Source organism: Phyllostomus discolor, chromosome 8 (assembly GCF_004126475.2).
Source record: "Phyllostomus discolor isolate MPI-MPIP mPhyDis1 chromosome 8, mPhyDis1.pri.v3, whole genome shotgun sequence".
In the NCBI taxonomy this organism is placed as follows: Eukaryota; Metazoa; Chordata; class Mammalia; order Chiroptera; family Phyllostomidae; genus Phyllostomus; species Phyllostomus discolor.
Window position 1 is genome coordinate 108,416,342 of NC_040910.2, and position 16,540 is coordinate 108,432,881.

General features: G+C 54.5%; 1 protein-coding gene and 1 long non-coding RNA gene across 2 annotated transcripts in view; one reads left to right on the forward strand and one right to left on the reverse strand.

The window, feature by feature from the left end:
* MAP3K14 (mitogen-activated protein kinase kinase kinase 14) overlaps positions 1–13,695 on the reverse strand; it is a 40,971-nt gene extending 27,276 nt beyond the window's left edge. Inside the window, exon 1 of the mRNA XM_028520104.1 lies at positions 13,587–13,695. The gene's annotated coding sequence lies outside the window, so the exon portion shown is untranslated. The remainder of the gene's footprint in view (positions 1–13,586) is intronic.
* Positions 13,696–14,775: 1,080 nt separating this feature from the next.
* Positions 14,776–16,244, forward strand: LOC118502232. The gene is made up of 2 exons (XR_004904941.1): positions 14,776–15,391; positions 15,825–16,244. It is a non-coding gene; the product is annotated as an uncharacterized LOC118502232 (long non-coding RNA).
* Positions 16,245–16,540: the final 296 nt, after the last annotated feature.

A 16,540-nucleotide genomic window follows, 5' to 3' on the forward strand; every position in this document is an offset into this window, starting at 1 on the left:
TCCCTGAAAGCAGCTGATGATGCCCATGCTGAGTCTCGAGGGCGGGCAAAAACTTCCCAAGGAAAAGCAGAGGTATTTCAGGGAGAGAGAATGGCCGACGTTGAGGCGCAGTGAGTGAGTCCGAGCGGCAGTCATGAACAGCTCCAAGTCACTGCTGGGCAGCTGAGGTCAGGAAGCCGCAGAGATGAGGCTGCAGATGGGGTTGGCGTACGAGAGAGTGGAAGTGTGCTTGGTCCTGATACACCCACAGGGGTCAAGTTCTCAGGAGAGAGAGAGAGGGGTGTAATTCAGGGGCAGATTTCAGATGGAGGAGGAGCCTATAGGGTAGGGGCAATGGCTGTGGTGGGGCGTTACACGAAAACCCTGCCATTGGGACAGAATCTCCCCCCCACCTCCCTGGCCGGGCTGGCATCCAGGAGGCTTAACTCTTTCCTGCAGGTGGAGAGACCCAGTGGGCACTGGGACCCAGACGCAGATGCCGAGGAAGGAGGAAGGAGCGCTCCTTGAAACCCGCCTCACTTGCCAGCAGCTTGAGGCCTGCCTCCCAGGAGAGCGATTTCTGCACAAGCATTTCCCATTAAGGAGGCTATGAGATGTGAATGCACATTCATCATTAAAACCCTCCCGATCGATGGCAGAAGAGAAAACGCCATGCCCACAAAAACGCGGTCTCGCTGCCCATTCCGTAGGTCGGACCGCCCGGTAACTGGAATGTATGGGAAGAAATTTATGAGCTGGCGTCAATTCCCACGGTGCCTGTCAGCACCAGCCAGCCCCCCCTTGCAGGGATCCTGTGGTGGATGGGCCCCTCCAAACCATTAAGGCAATCCTCTGCCATCTATTCTATTAGCCCAGGTTTTACCCACTTCTAGCTTCTCCCTCACACCCTCCCACCCCACTCGGATGCTGAGCCGATCTTCAGATCACGTCCTGGAGATAACCTCGAAGACATCTATTGACTGCACCGCTCATGGGCCCAGTCCCAACTCTGAGGTCTGCAACGCCTGACCGCTCTTTCCCTAAACACGAGGTTTGGCTCTGGCCACTGTGATCTTCCCACACCCTGCTGGCAACTCAGACCTACAGGGCTCTGGAGGAGTGTGCTGTGTGGGCCGCCCTGCCCGTCCTGCCTGTCCTCTGCAAGCGAAACAGGCTTCCACCTCCAGGAAGTCCTCCCAACAGCTCCACAGCCCGGGGTTCCTTTTCGACTGCGTACAGCCCTGGGTGTCCTCCCTTTTGCCACCCTCACCCTGGCCCTTAATCACACCCGTCCTCCCTTTAATCCTCACGGGAAATAATGCCCATGAAAGAGCTCTGGAGAAAATAAGGCTTTACCCTAAGAGAAGATGGCCATTTCTGTGCGCACAACTCAGTTCTGCCATCTAGGTGAGGAGCAAACAGTGGCATGGAAAAAGACGCACAGAGATGTTCGGTGTTTTTTTTTTTTTTTATAGCAATAAAAATCTGGAAACAATGTCTAATTTTAGGGGAAGGATAATTATTAAGTAAATCCTGTTACATCCACCAAAATTGCTTATAAACAATTTTTAACTATGTGGAGAAATGCGAGTAGGGTACAGCGTTAACGGGAAAAGGGTACAGAATTGTAACTCAAGTGCGACCCTGCCTATCCTGTGTCCGTGTGTTACAGCCACTTTTAAAAGACGCCGACACCTCCCGCGGACACACAGCAACGCAACGCTCCTCTCTTGGAGGTGTTTGTTGCTCTTCAGACTTTTAAACCTTTTCCACATTTTTGTTTCAGTGAGCGTGTATTGCCTTTCTAAATGTTCATTTTTTCTCCGCAGATGTTTCCATGCGGTTCAGAAACACAGAAAGGACACACAGGGATGAGCCTAAGTCCTTTCAACCCTTCTCCCATTTTTCTGAGGAGATCTCTGTTGCCAGTTTCTTGTAAGTATATTTCTCCAGAGAAGTTCTCTGGATGTTAGTTTTATAGTGAAGCGGGGGGGGGGGGGGGGGGGGGGGGCTGTAACTAAGAAAGGGGCCTCTAAGTATGGGATGAGAATTTAGGAGGCGCTGGTCCGCCTTTGTGAATGGGCCTTAATAAGCAGGTGACGCTGTCCCCCTTGCTCCACCCCCCCCCCCCCCCCCCCCCCCCCGCCCCCGCCAGGAAGCCTCAGCAGAATGGCCGCGGCTGGCTCACAAGATCTGGCAGCAGGGCCACTGAGACAGAAGGCTGGGGACCAGCAAGCTCATCCCTCTGGCTCTGGCTGTCATTTCACCACCTTTCTTGTTCTCCCCTGGGGACAGCGGGTTTGATCAGTTACGCCTCAAAGAGTAGGAAGGTGGTCACAGGTGGCCCTGTCAGCTGTCCTGGATTCCGACGGCCACTGCCTCCCCGCTGTCATTTCTCACCACCCACTGACGCGTGCACACAGTGGTGATGGGCCTGGGCCAGTGCTGGGCAGCAGAAATGCTTGTGGGCACGCGTGGCCCTGCAAAGAGTGGGAGACGGCGGAACTGGACCTGAGAGAGAACCACCCGCTCCGCCCCTGGACGCTTACGACGTCAACAGGTGGGATCTGAGGGCTGGTTCCAGTCGGGAAAACTGGGAGGGGCAAGTTCCTTTGCTCAGTCTCTCCTACCTTCCGTATATAGCAGCTGACCCTGCTTTTAAACAAACTTTGTTTCCAAACGCAAAAGTAATACCTGCTCCCTGTAAAAATTTAAACAGTACAAAAGTAGACGGAGGAAAAAAAAATCTTTGTACTGCTCCCTCCTCCCCACAATATAAGACACACTAAAGTTGGGTAAGAACCTTTTGGTTCCATTACCATACGTATACAAACATCGAGTCTGGGACTATTCACAGGATACACACATAATATTCTATAGTTCTGGGTGGTAAATTCCTGGAATCGAAATTGCCGGGTGACTCTTTTCTCAGTGGGTTCTCGCTTCTCTTTCTACATGTCGGGGTGCAGGCAGCGTGTATCAATTAAAAGCAGGAGGTCCCCAAACATTACATTGGCTATTTGCTAGAAAGATATCCTTGCCCTCAAGGTGCTTACAGTCCAGTTGGGGGAAATGGTGGTGGCTGGATAAGTAAATGATAAAGGAATCACAAAGTGATCTCGGGATGAGAGGACCCTAGAAGTCATTTATGCCAACATATCACTTAACAGTCCCGAGGGATGACCATCCAGCTACGTAACGGGATGGGCCTAAAGTCCGAAGGTCTCGTTTGAATCTTAGTCTCTCAACACTCTGCTGTGTGACCGCAGGCAGGTCACGAATCTGAGACTCAATGGTCTCCTCTGCTGAACGGGGACCCTGAAACTTACACAGAAGCACTTAGTAGGGCACTTACACGTAAGAGACAACGTTTACATGCCCGGGGCAGTGGCCGGTACGTACACAGTGGGCGCCCTGTACACATCAGCGGAACCGCCAGAGAGGCGGAAGCTGTCCTCCTATGAGCAGCCCTTTGAAGGTCCTCGCCTGTGCATAGCTAAAATGCACCCTGCACCCCCACTTCTAGCCAGAGGCCCTTGGGTCAGAAGGAAGATCTGGACCAAATAGAAGGAGAAGAAAGAGGCGAGAAACCGGAGCGCAGAGGCACAGAAACGGTCAGGAAGACAAGGACAGCCCCGGAAGGAGAATGTTCTTGGATGAACACCGCACACGCCACCCAGCTCCCCCGCCACGGGCAGTGCCTCGGCTGTCCCGGGCTGAGGGAGGACCCGCCGGCGCGCGGTGAGCCGGGACCTAGAATTCCTGGGCAGCCAGAACTGAAATTAGTTGTCCCTTGCACATCTGTGGGTGTTTTCGGCCGTCTGCTGCTCCGTGGGTACACAGTTCCGTGCTGGTTGTCAATAATAATAAAACGAATAATGACAGCTCTCATTGGTTGCTATGAATTAGGTCATGCAGGCGTTATTTCTTGAATCCTCACAATAACTCTGTGGGCAAGGCACGGATATTATTCCCTTGATACAGAGGAAAACTCTGTGGCTCAGTAGGTCAAGTGATTTGTCCAAGATCACAATGCAAGGAAGTGCCGGGCACAGGAATTGCACACGGGACTCTCATGTTAAAGCTCATACTCTGAGCCACAGCGCTGTAGCCACTTTCGAACGATCTAAGTCTTAAAAACTGGGACCCCGTGCAGACGACACTGCCAAAAGCCAAAGGTTTGTTAGTGAGAAACCCAGGGACTGACCCAAGAGGAAGCATCTTAATCAGGAAGCATACACGTGGCCAGCCTGTGTTCTGGGAAAAGCAGCTTGAAGACGGCACTGGGGAGCGAGGGCTCCAGGCCGGACAGGCAGGCGGCTTCTGGTTCGCCGGCCGGCACTCAGTCCACTGAGTCTCACCAGCCAGGGTGGGGTTTTTTCTTGTTGTTATTGTTGTTCTTTTTTTTAATAGCAAAGCCTTGAGTATCAGCTACTGTTCATCATAAATACGGTCAGTACTTGGTCTCCAGGCCCCTGATTTGGGCATCATACAAGCTTTAAAAGAAAAGCGTGACAATAGCATTTTTCATTTAACTTTTAAATCCTTTGCATGAGGACAGCCAATGGCACCTAGGAAAATGCCGGCGGGACATCACGGATCCACAGAGACAGGTATGCGGCTGGGGTGCAGGAGAATGGGGGAGCATGCAGTAGGAAGGAAAACATCCAACCATAGAACTTCATTTCATACGATAAGCAACAAAGAACTTTTTTTAAAGACTTTATTTATTTGTTTTTAGAGAGGGAAGGGAGGGAGAAAGAGAGAGAGAGAGAGAAACATCAATGTGCAGTTGCTGGGGGCCGTGGCCTGCAACCCAGGCATGTGCCCTGACTGGGAATCGAACCTGCAATGCTTTGGTTCGCAGCCCGCGCTCAATCCACTGAGCTACGCCAGCCAGGGCAGCAACAAAGAATTTTTAATGTATGTTAGATAAAAACTGTCCAGTGTCCCCGAAATCTATAGATTGGGGCTTTTTGTGCTGACTGAATGTTCCGGGCTGCAGTGTGTACCGGTCACTAGTGACCGGAGTCCCAAGATCCCAGAGCCACAGACTGCCCTGAACGTGACATAGAGTTAGCCAGACACAACCAGCCTTCTTCGATGAGTCAAAACGCACTTCTGGATCGCGCCAGCCCGGAGTCATCATTACGAGCAGTGTTTGGTTGTGAAAATCACTCCCCTTATGTAACCTTTCCAACTGGCTTCTGAGCAAGGAACAGCTCCCGGGGCTATGGGCCCGCGCGCGGCAACCCGACCGCTCCCCTCCTCTCCCGGTCGGTCGGCAACTCCGGTTTTCCCGGGTGGGACCGGCCTGGAGCGCAGTCAGTCTCCATGTGTTCAGAGGAGATGGAGAGAGACAGGCCCAGCCTTCCTGTAAGGGAGGAGGCTTCAAGTTCATTGTAGTCACTGATGACTGGTCCCGAAATTGAGGAACTAGTTTGAGGAACTTCAGAACAAACAAAAAGCCCAAACACCTCGGCCTTCCACAGAAGGCTCCTGACACTCGGGGGCAGATGGAAGGAGGCGCAGGGTCCAGCTCGGCCCTCGGGCAGTGGGGCCCTGACCGAGGAGGCCTCCTTTCAGGGGCTGCCCCCCACACCCGTGGCCGGACTTGGCCCGAGGACACGCGCAGCAGGGGTGCCTTTGACACGTCCCTTTGAAATCGAGGTCCACTCTCTTGTCCACCCCCCCCACCCCCGCCAAGGAAGGAAGGGCTTGGGGCCTGTGGCGTGACGGAACAGTCCCAGAGGATCTCAGGCCAATTCCTCGGTAAAAGTGGGGGGGCGGGCGTGAGACAGCCTGTGGTTCTCTCACCCTCCCTCGGGCCAGCGGGGCCTGGGAGGGGGGCATGTGGCTTCTGGCCTCGCACTGTCACTCCACGACAAAGCTTAGCCGGCGGCCACCACGCTGCAGGTGCTGCGCTCATCATCAGTGTCTGTGACCACGGCAGACCAGGTCCTCGCCCTCACGGAGCTCTCACTGCCATCCCGGAGAGGCCCTCCTGGAGGGCCGGACCCATCACTAAGAAGCCCTGTCAGGGCTCGGGCCTTGGCCCAGGAATCCGCCCCAGTGGCACCGAACCACGGGATGGGCCAGTCCGGTGGCTGCCCTCCCTACCCAAGGCTGGGAGGCTGGGAGGCTGGGGCCAGTCGGCCCTGTCTTTAGCAGCTGGACACTCATGCTCCGCCCCTGCTCTGAACTGCATCGAAGCACGTTCCTACCCACAGTGCCACACCGCTGCACACGACCCCTTTCCCCCACAGTGCTGAAGGTTCCAGATTGTTCTCAAGCTCCCATTCCAAGCAGTACCAGGCCCCAAGGTGAGCGAAATGCTGAGGGTGTTCCTGCCCCAACACCTGCAGGGTGGGGAGGGGGTGCTCTCCCCTCTGAGGAGTTCCGTGGGTGACAGTTCGTGCTGGGTCAAGCTGGAAACGGGGGTTGGGGTTGGGGGGGGCATTGGGCATGGTGCCCCCAGTCGCAGCTCACAACTCAGCACCTGGAACCTGTCTGCTTCCACTCCACCTGCCCCCTGCCCACCGCCACAGTGGGCTCCTCGAGGGCAGCACCCCGTTGTCTCCATCTTCACACTCAAGCCCCCCCGCAGAGCCAGCCACATCTGATATGCCTGACAAGTGTGCGCCCAACCGGAGAGTGGCCGGCACAGTCCCGAGAAACGGGAGTGCCGTGGGCTCTGGGGGCCGGGCTGGCCTGGGAGAGAGCGCCCGGACTGCCCCGTCCTCACCTGGAGGAGAACTGGAGGGGATGAAGCCAGCTCCCCTTGTACGGTGTTACAGCACGACATACTGTGACTGCGCCCCAGCAAGGAGGCCTCGTGCAAGCTGGCTATGCAGCCCCCCTTGTCCTGCCGTTTCCCACAGGCTGACTGAGAGACCTAGTCATTCCCATGTCCTGGAGAAACGACCCTTTGGAGCTGAGCGACGTCTGTCCATGCTCAGAGGTGGACACACACATTAGGTGGGAGGCAGCGCACAGATCTCTGCCTTTGACGTTCACCTCTACAAAGCCATTTCGGCCTCTCCAAGTTCAGCATTGCTCAGCTGGGACCGTTGAGCCTGGGCTCGAGGAAATTGGTTCATCCCACTGACTTCTTGGGCCAAAGGGATCTATTGCTAATCTCAGTTGGCAAAAGCAACCTCGCTGGAGCCTGGCTAAGCCCCCCTTTCTTCCCAAGCCTCCCAGCCATCCCTGGTAGTGACCAGTGGATGCACGCATTCTACTGGCCCGGGAAAAGAAAATGTCACTGTGAGCAGGTGGGTGGGAGGTAGGTGGGAGGTGGCCCTCAGATACAACAGCTCTTTGTACTCGCAGGGGCCACCATCCAGATATGACATCATGCTTTGCCCGCAGGACAAGTCTCTTCACTGGCAGGACCTGGAGGGATCTTGCCAGGATGACGCTGACCCCTCTGGCCCTTCTGGCCACCTGCGCGCCACCGGCCACATGTCTGCCTCGCAGGGCCAAAGACACAGAAGAGCTTCCCGGGGCCGAGTGGGTTGTGCCCTGGCAGTCAGTCATTCCCAGCCACCGAACGCCCACTTTAGGTTAGGCCCTGCCTGGCCAAGTAGGAGAGTGCCCTACAGGTGTGGGTAACCTTTGAGACTTCCGGGTAACCCTGCCCAGGATTGTGTTTTCTTATCAACCTTGACCTTCTTTTAGTTACATGAACTTCACGGTACAAGAGAGCGCCAAATAAATAGCTTTCTGTTTACTTTTTCTGAGACCCAGAGCAGCTGCTGCCCTGACTCCGCCCTTCCCAGGTCTGCCAGAACTTGCAGAAAGGCCTGGAGTGATGGGGTCAGGGTGGGGGAACCAAGGAGGAACAAAACGTAATTCCTCTGTCCCGTGGCGGGACAGCCTGGGCTTTACTCGCTTTTAGTCATTAACTGGCTTTGGGCAACTCACTGGGTTTCCTTGGGTCACCATTTTCTCTCTAGTGAAAAAAAAAAAGGAGCATGCAACCAGTCATTAGCATGTCCAGCCTGTGAATCTAATAGCACTTCCTTGGCAGAGAACTTAAGGCCTGATGTCGCGTAGCCATTCCTGCCCAGAGCACCTGCTGGTGGGTGCAGGTTGCTGGGGTGTGAACCTGGGGCCGGGAGAAGCTTGCCCACCACTGGCGAGGCGAGGCTGGTTCTCTCCCTGCAGTTCCAGTAAAGCGGAGCCCGCTCTGCGGGCGACCCTGGGCATTGATCACAGGTTTCCCCGGCTCCCAGCATTTCAAGCTCGACAACGACTGCCCGGGTCTACAACACAGTCTGAGCGAATTCTCTGCCTTGATGGACACCCGGTCACAGCCTTAGCAGTGAGAGGGTTGGCAGAAGCCGCGGCAGCCGGACACGGTGGTGACAGGGACGCCACCGGGTGGTCCTCTGAGGCTCCTTTTTGAGTCCACACGGCGGCTCCAGAAGGGCAGAGGGGGTGGCGGGCTTGGAGTCCCACAGTTTCCAGACACGCAGGGTGTGGTCCAGCCTTCCCTGTTCCTGGAGCCCAGCGGAGCCTCCGACGCAGGTGCTGGACAGCAAGGCAGGTAGAGGAAGGTTGCCCGCAAGGTCTTTCACACCGGAGCTCGGTCTGTGCCTCTCTGCTCTTTGCCCAGGGGCTCTCCCGCTGTGTGGGGTCAGAGCTCCCCCCCGGCCTGCTTCTCGGCTGACTGTCACGGGAAGCGGGTCATCTCCACCCACGAGGTGGCTGGACTCAGGAGGGCACTGAGACTGCTGATCCGGGCTCCGTGCCCTGGACTCATCTCCCTGCCACAGTGGGTGGGCCCCGCGAGCCCACCTAGGCTCCCGGGTCCCTGCCTGCGATGCCCTTGGCCTGAAGTGAACATGATCTTTGGCAGAGAACTTCTCCACCGGTCCTGCTCAAGACTTCCTCTGCGACTGTGTTCTGTGCATACATCGCCTGTCACCTCCACCCCTGCAGCGGTGACTCACCTTCCAGAGAAAGTACTCTGCTCACCTAAGCAAAGCTGCCTGGAAAATGACGACGGCACCTAGCAAATGCAGCCTGTGGGGCCAAACAGCCACCGAGCCCGGCTGCAGACACACTCTGCCTCTTCCCTCCAGCCGGAAGTCAAGTGTGGCCCTGCCACTCCGGGCCTGCTGGTTTCATTTTCATCTGAACATGATGCTTGACATCCGGTAATCTATTTTTTCTAAAAACTAGGTTCACTTTAGAAATGACTCTTGGGCCATCGAGACAGTTCCCCAGGAGAAAACAAAATGTTATTTAAAGGGAACATCAGCCTGGTGGGAGCCTATATTTTTGTGTCATAGTAAAAGGGGGGGGGGATAATTTACAATGTAATGGGAAGCCGCCTCCCCCCCACCCCTTGGGTGATTTAAAGGAAACTCTCCATGTCTCTGACTACAGATCCAGGGCCCCCCAGAGATGGCACACCAGTGAGAAGTCGACGGAGGCGTATTTATAAGAGGAAAGGGTGGTGAGCTGGGGGTGCCACGTGGTTGTGGGAACCCTGCCCCACAGAACCAAAGTTGCCTCCCAGTCCCCCGAAACAAAGAGGAAGGAGTCCTGGCCGACTTATCTTTCTACACAGCATTTTCCTTTTCCACCCCCCGGGGTTAAGGTTGGGACCCACCACACCGCATGGAGGACTCAGGGAAGGCCTGGCAGGGCCCAGCTCCGCCTGTGGCTCCGAGGCCTGGGCGGGCCGAGGGCGGCCAGGATTCAGAGTCACCAGTTCTGACCAGGCAGAGCCTGGCTCAGTCGGAGGGTGGTGAGGGCAACGTGCAGTGTCAAATAGGGAGACCCTGAGAGCTAAAACTTGTGACAGGAGAAACGTCCCCCTGGAGGTGCTACTGAGAAAATGACTCTGCCTTGTCAGGCAGTCTGACCCACCCTGACATCATCTTACAGAAAACAGGGCTCGTCAATGATGTGGTAACTGGCAACTGCGGCTACTGCTATTACTACTGCTACTGTCACCGGCATTGTTTACGGCAGACAACAGCACCGCTGACAGCTCTCCTGCTCTGTGGCTGACGGCATGCCGGGCGCCGAGCAGACACCCTCCCATTCTCCGCTCGCAACAGCCGAAGAAGCGTTTCCGATTCCACGTACAGAGGGAGGCACCCCATGCTTCCGGGAGCGAAGTGGCCTGCCTGAGGTCACAGGGATAGTGGCAGACCTGGACCGGACCCAGGTCTGCCTGCCCTGACAGCCCGGACCCCCACACTGGACACGGAGACCGTGTGGACCTGCCCCGCGGCTTTGGGGAAATCGCTTCCCCACTCCTCTGCTAGCATTTTTGATAATTATGGATGGATACTGATGAATACTTAATGACACATATTACTATTAAATAATACTTGCTGACATAAATAGATAAAGAAGCTACCCTGACTTAGTTACTTCCAAAATGAACCTGTTTTGGGGAGAAAAACAACTGATCCCTGCATGAGTTAGAAAAAGCAGCAAACTAGGTGTCAAGAATCGCGAGTTTAGATTCTGAGCGTAACACTGATTTCCTGAGTAATTTCATCCACTTTATTTTTTTTCTTTCCAGGCTTTACTCCACTGCCTTTCCTTATATGAGTATCGTGAGGCAGTACAAAAAATAGCTACAAAGTACCATGATTCTTGATGCCATATAATTTCAAGGGATTTCATCGGAGGGCAAGGGGTTCAAGGACACAAAATAGCAAGAAGGGAAGAGAATCATTCAAGCCAGAATACAGGGAAGGGCGCCCAGGCCACCGAGGAAAAATGACTCGTCTCCACACTGTCACTGGGGTAGCTAGGCCAGCCCACAACTGAGGGCTTGCATCCAGCACACCTCAGTGTCTTGCTCAGCTCCACCGAAATGGTCTGCTACACAATTTGCCCTGCGTTTGGCCTTCCATTTCTAATCTGCCGCTTTCGACATTTCAGTCAGCATTGCCAAGGACGTGCGAAGCCTTCACACAGGCCTCACTGCGATTGCTCACCCTCTCCCCCGAAGGTGCTCCCGCCCACTCCTTTCCCTCGGCGTGCAGAGGCCAGAGGGGCCGGCGGGTCCTGAGAGACCCTCAAACCTGCTCGCATGGACTTGTGCCCCTCCCCACCCGTGGCACGCCGGTGCCTTCAGAAGCGCCCATCATGCTCAGATGTTTCCAGTTTAACTGAAATACTAAAATGGGACAAACAGGAAGCATCAGACACAACTGCGGTAGTGACTTATTAATCATGAAAGCAGAATTTTAGTTGCATTTTAACCTTTTGCCAGGAAAAAAAAAAAACCAGCCCTGAGATGATGAAAGCCGTTGGTACAAATATGCTGCCGACATGTGTACAAGCTGACTTTTACTTTTAATTTAGAACTGAATTTGGTTTTAATGTTTCTGAACGATCCACCCGGAAAGACATCCATCAGGTCGACCCACGTGAACCTGTCAGCTCTCCGTCACGGCAGTCAGGCCCGTTGGGAAAGCTCACGGGCTGCTGTCCACTGAGACAGGAAAAAAAATAGGAAATTCAGAGTGACCTCACAGGCCAAAGTGATAGGACACTCTTAAGAGGGTGCCAACAGTGAAGAAAACAACCCGGGAGGTAGGTTTACCTCGTTCACGTCTCTACAGATCTCCCACCACACCCCGGCCACGACCAACTGTTATCACGCACGAAAAAAATCACAACAGTGGCTTGGAGCTGGACGACCAATCAGGGCAAGCCTGCTTCTCGACATTAAATGATATACAGACACTCCAAGCATATCACAAAGAAGTTAGTGTTCAACAGGAGAACCAAAATGAGGAAGCAAACCTCCATCTGTTGAGGCGAAACGGCCAACCAGACATTTTTGTTTAATAGATGAAGGCTCTTCTGGCAAGGTCTCTTGTCTCGGTGCCCCTCCCACGAACTCTAACAGACAATACCAGGGGCGAAAAAGCCCCTTCAAAACTGCTCCCTTGTAGTCTTAAAAAACAGAAGATAACCTGAAGTTTAGCAACGGATTGCCGCCTGATTCACAAAAGTGCTAGGACGCATACCTGGATACGTATTTCTAAACTTCAAGTCAGAGACTATTCCTTTTATTTTGAGAACTCCTGAGGAGTTCACCCCACCCTTCAAAATAAACGAGGATGTGCCTAAAGGTGTCCGAGAAACTCACAGGTTTGGCACCACTGCACCAAGGAACTGACTTCAACGTCACTTACAAAACACCCAGAGTAAATCCAAATGCATCATAAGCAAGACAAGCACCTGAGCACCCTTCTCCCACGTTAAGAGCATAATTCCACACCAAACACTCCCCGGCTCTTTTCTTCATCTCAGTGCCAGGTTGTGGCCCTGGTCCAAGGTGAGGAGCCCCGGGGAAGACGCCGGTGGCCTAGGCATGAGTCCTCACCCTAAGTCCCAGCTACGAGGCTTTAAACAAGATATATACCACCCCCCTCCTCAGGTGCCTTACCTATAAAACAAGACAAGGCTATCTATCTTATCACACATACGCGTCTGAAGGAAAAAGGAGGTTACAGGTATGAAGATACGAAGTCAGAAACACATCACTAATGGTGAGATACCATCTCCTTCTAATCTTTCAGAACGACCATGTTTCTAGCCAAGGGGTTTTCAACATTTTTCCTGGAATAAACTTCAGACTGCTATTTTGAATTAAGCTCCACCTCTCATCATTTCAGTGCACTTGCTTTTCGAGTTCTTAATCAAGTCACCAGTGTTCACTCTCTCCATTGAACAAAAACAGATTTCTTTACTCCATTCATCCTCTTTCCCGCCCATACTCATTCCCCATTCCGTCATTTAGGACTGAGGGCAACATGTTAACTTTAATAAGGAAGGAAACGCTTTAAAAAAAAATTACCCAGCACCAAGGAGGCTCCTTGGGCAGGTGGGACTCTCTGCACCGTGCAAGCAGCCTTTTTCTGCCTGGTGCCCCGTGGCTGCAGGTTGCTAGGGGCCACAGCGGGCTTCTAAGAAGGAAATATATTTGAGCCGACAGATAAAGTCCCAAGTGGAGTGGCCAGAAGAATTACAGAGGAGTCAGGGGAAGCAGGAGGATGCTGCGGGTGGCCAGCGTGCTCCGCTGTACGCCAAGGGCAGGCTCTGCCCCTTCTCCTCGCCCCGGGGTGTGTGACCCGAGAACTTCCCAGGGAAGGCCAGAGCGCTTCACTGACAGGGCAGGTGGGAGGACGCATGCACAGGGCGCACTTGTCCATTAAACACCTTCGGCCCCGAGCCGAGAGGAGCCCCTCTCCTACGGAGCACCCAGGGAACGAAGCAGGAGGCGCAGGCCTGGCGGTGGGGGCAGCCGAGCACTGGGCAATCGGGATGTTGGGAAGGGGAAGCAGGGCGCCCCCGCGCGCGCTTCTGGCGACCGTGTCGCCCGCGGGGGTGCGGGGCGAGCACAGCGCGAGACAGTGGCCCTGACAGCGTGCGTGAGGGCGCGCCGGCGGGGAGACCCTAGGGCTGAGGGCCCGCGCGCGAGTGGACTCGTTCGATCGGCCGCGCCGCTGACCCCACGATTCTGGGGTGGCGCGCCAGGCCGCATTCCGGTCCCGGGCTGAGGGGCTACCCATCCCCGGTGCTCCCCGCTCCGAGACTCCAGATCCCGCTCAGTCACCTACCAGCCGAGCGCCGATCTCTCCCAAGCAGCGACTGTCGCGCTCCCCTCGCCCACGATCTCTCGCTGCCGGTCGCCGACCGCTGTGCTCTGGGCCCACGGTCGTCCCGCCCCACGATCGCCCCGCCCCGCCCTGGCTCCGGGCCCCACCCCTTTACCCTCTTCCCGACCGCCCCCGGGCCACGCCTCCCCTGGCGGCGGCAAATTTGCCTTCGTTTGTGCCTCCTACCTTTGGCCGCACTCGACCCTTGGCCACGCCCACTTTGCCAATCTAACCAATAAAATGGCACGCTTTAGTCTCGTCGTACCGCCCCTAGCAACGATTGGTTAATGAGGCCTCGCTTCCAGAAATGGGCACTATTTCCGGACAATGTTTATAGTAAAGACACTGCTGGCCGGCCGGATTGACAGAAGGCGGAGGCGGTCGGGGTTTGGTCTAACCACACAGGCGCTCTTGCCTTCTGGCAGTTTTTTTTTACGGGTTGCGTTCTTCAGGAGGTTACGGGAAGTACGAATCACTGCGCATGCGTGGGCACTCCCAACCTTGGACTTCAGTTACCTTGGAGACAGCGCGGCGTTCTCCCTGCCGGGCCAAATTCCCCCTCTTTGCTCGAGGCCTTGCCGGCTAAGGCAGGTGGGACGGAGGGGTGGGCGCGTGGAAAGTGGTGGTGGTGGTTAGGAACATTTTTATTGAATATTTACTCCGCGCTCAGCGCTGTAGAGTCCTTGAGCACTAGTAAGACAGGTTCTAGTTCCTGCCCTCGAGAAGTGTGGGGAGCCAAGGGCCTACACAGGTCAGGCCTATGTGTTGAAACCCAAATCTGATGAGAGCGGGGGGATGGCGTGGTGCAACCCCTTCCCACAGTCAGAGAAGCAGCATGGTGCCAGCGCTGCGCCAAGCATCTCCTCGGTGGGTTCGCAGGTTACAGAGCTAGAAGGAAGACTATAACGACGTGAAGTGTGAATACGCATCAAGGTGTCAACAGTGTTTGTTTGTTTGTTTTTTGTTTTCCAGAATATGGCAGTGGGGGCAAGGGGGGCAGTTAAGGAAAGTATGGATATTTTTTCTGTTTAAATATTTGCTTCTCTGTATTTTCAATAGCCTGTATTTTATTTGTCATACAGAAAAAAAAAACCCCAAACTTTATAAGTTTGCAAAATGAAAAAGGTATACCCGTCCTTGGCTCCGTCAGTGGTCCACACAGCAGGCAAGTGTGGTAACTGGCTTAGCAGCGGGGGCAGGTACGCCCCACCCAGAGCTGGGAGTAAGGTATGCCCTCAGCGCTGGAAGGCTGGAGCAAAGAGCTGCTCAGCACAGCTCTCTTCAGGCGGTCCTCGGTAGTTCAAAGCCTATTTCCGGAGATCTGCACACCACAGAGGTCTCCCTTGTTGGGGAGCAGGGAAGACCATTCATTTAGGGAGGGGTCGAAACCTCAGAACTAAGGGCCTCACCCACTCTCTCACTCGTGCTGTCCTTTGTTCGGCTGGCCCAACGGTTTTTTTAAATTTGAATTTGAACGGCTGAGGGCAGAGCCTGCAGTTCCCCCCTAGCCCCCGCCCCTGTTGTCTTACACCCAATATTTAACTTTCTGTCCTCTGTCTGACCCCTGGAGCATTCTGGGTTGTGGCCCTGGTAGAACCTTGCTTTGGAGCTGAACAGTCTCTGGCGCATAAACTGGCTGTGCTATTGATCGGCTTGCAAGATGGTAGGCAAGAAAGCTGGTGGCCCCCCAAGCTCCTTTCAGCTCCAGGGGTTTTCATTTCAGTGACTCAGGGAGAGGTGGAGCTTGGCTTCATGGTAGGTTACAGGTTGGTATCAGCAAGCCCGGATGTCGAGCTTGCCTCTTCTACCACCTGTTTGCCCCTGGGCACACCACTTCTCAGGAAAGACCTGGGCACAGGTCCAGAGTCTGCAGATGCTCCCTGGCTCGCCTTTGCCTTTTCCCTCCATCACCCATTCCTCCTTTAGGACACCCAGTGCCCACACACTTCACCCATCTTCCCTTGACACTTCTCTGGGTCCCTGCCTGCCCACATCCACCTTATCAAGATCATCTGCCCTTAAATCTGTTTGTTAACACTGGTGTGTATCAGTGGGAGAGAGTGAATGTGATGACTCAGAACTGCAGCTCCCAAGAAGGAATTTCACAGCAGGCTGTAGGGGAGGGAGAAACCACTGCAGACTAGTGAGGAAGGTAGTGCAGGGTAAGAAAGCTCTCATAATTTCAGCTCCTTTTCTCAGGCCTTTCCAAACCCCACCACATGTGGGGTGAGGTGAGAAACAGCACAACGCCCACTCTGAGTGGGCACCATGGAATCTCTGAGCCTTGAAACGCTTGCTCCTTCTGGAAGGAGAGCTTCAGAGCAAAGTTACTTCCTCCCAGTCCAGCCAGTTCAGTCACAGACAACCTGAGGAGGCTTCCAGCCCTGAGTCACTTGTGCAGCTTCAGCTCCGCTTGAAGTAGAGATCAATGGGCACTTACTGGCTGACTCACACCTGGAGCAGCGATCCAGGTTCTCAGCAAGGGAGAACTCCCCCGTCCCGCCTCAGTGGTTCAAGACTGAATATAGGAGGGTAAGACTCTCCTTCCAAAAAGAAAAGCAGCGTCTGTTTTTTGAGAGCTTACGAGAAATAAACCAGACACTTCTAAGTGCTTTTGTGCATAACGCCTGAATAGTCACTCTGGTCCAGGGTTTTCCACCCTGGCGCTATTGACATTTTGGATTGGATACATTTTTTAGCAGGGGCGGGGGTAGCCCTCATATACATCATCTGGGCTCTGCTCACCAGATGCCATCACCCCTCCAATCCCAGTTGTGACAACAAAACGTGTCTCCAGACATTGCCAAATGTCCCCAAGGGAGCAAAACTGCCCTCGGTTGAGACCCCTTGCCGCCTGACCCCACCGAGTAGATGCTGTTACTACGTCCCCCCTCCACAAGATGAGCAGACTGAGG